This window comes from Malurus melanocephalus, unplaced genomic scaffold (genome assembly GCF_030028575.1).
Source record: "Malurus melanocephalus ecotype Western Australia unplaced genomic scaffold, MMel_1.1 scaffold_2363, whole genome shotgun sequence".
Classification (NCBI taxonomy): Eukaryota; Metazoa; Chordata; class Aves; order Passeriformes; family Maluridae; genus Malurus; species Malurus melanocephalus.
Window position 1 is genome coordinate 1 of NW_026625595.1, and position 1042 is coordinate 1042.

At 52.3% G+C, this 1042-nt stretch overlaps 1 long non-coding RNA gene across 1 annotated transcript in view; it reads right to left on the bottom strand.

Annotated features, from left to right (window-relative positions):
- Positions 1-6: 6 nt before the first annotated feature.
- Positions 7-1042, bottom strand: part of LOC130587743 (uncharacterized) — a 2860-nt gene continuing 1824 nt past the window's right edge. The window contains exons 2-3 of the long non-coding RNA XR_008966844.1: positions 952-1014; positions 7-100 (exon numbers count right to left, since the gene is read on the bottom strand). This is a non-coding gene — a long non-coding RNA (uncharacterized LOC130587743). The remainder of the gene's footprint in view (positions 101-951; positions 1015-1042) is intronic.

Sequence of the window (1042 nt, forward strand, 5' to 3'; positions counted from 1 at the left end):
CACCCCTCTTGTGCAGCCACCCCTCTTTGACCACCAGCACCTCACTCATGGTGGCCCCGAGCCCCCCGGAGCCCCCCGGGGCCACCGGAACGGGGAGAGCCTGTGGGGACAGGGGGTTCATGGGATGGATCCATGGGATTCTGGGATGGATCCGTGGGATTTTGGGACTGATTCGTGGGATTTTGGGATGGATCCATGGGATTTTGGGATGGATCCATGGGATTTTGGGATGAATCCATGGGATTCTGGGATGGATCCATGGGATTTTGGGATGAATCCATGGGATTTTGGGATGAATCCATGGGATTTTGGGATGGATCTGTGGGATTTTGGGACTGATCCATGTGATTTTGGGATGGACCTGCAGGATTCTGGGATGAATCCATGAGATTTTGGGACTGATTCATGTGATTTTGGGGCAGATCCATGGGATTTTGGGATGAATCCATGGGATTTTGGGACTGATCCGTGCGATTTTGGGATGGATATGTGTGATTTTGGGATGGACCTGTGTGATTTTGGGATGGACCTGTGGGATTTTGGAATGGATCTGTGGGATTTTAAAATTGATCCATGTGATTTTGGGACCGACCTGTGTGATTTTGGGACCGATCTGTGTGATTTTGGGACTGATCCGTGTGATTTTGGGGCAGATCCATGGGATTTTGGGGCAGATCCATGCGATTTTGGGACTGATTTGTGTGATTTTGGGATGGATCTGCAGGATTTCGGGATGGATCTGCAGGATTTCGGGATGGATCCATGTGATTTTGGGACAGATCCGTGTGATTTTGGGATGGATCTGTGTGATTTCAAGATGAATCCGTGTGATTTTGGGGCCGATCCATGTGATTTTGGGGCAGATCCATGTGATTCTGGGATGGCACAAGGACAGCGGGGATCCCTCGTTAAGGCCCCGTTMGTTAAGCCGGGCCTAAGCTCGGTCCGTACCCGAGCGCCGGATCCGTGCGGAGCCCCCGGGCCCGGAGCGTCTCGGAGCAGCGCCGGCTCCTCCTGGGGCGGCCAAAAATAAAAAAAAAAA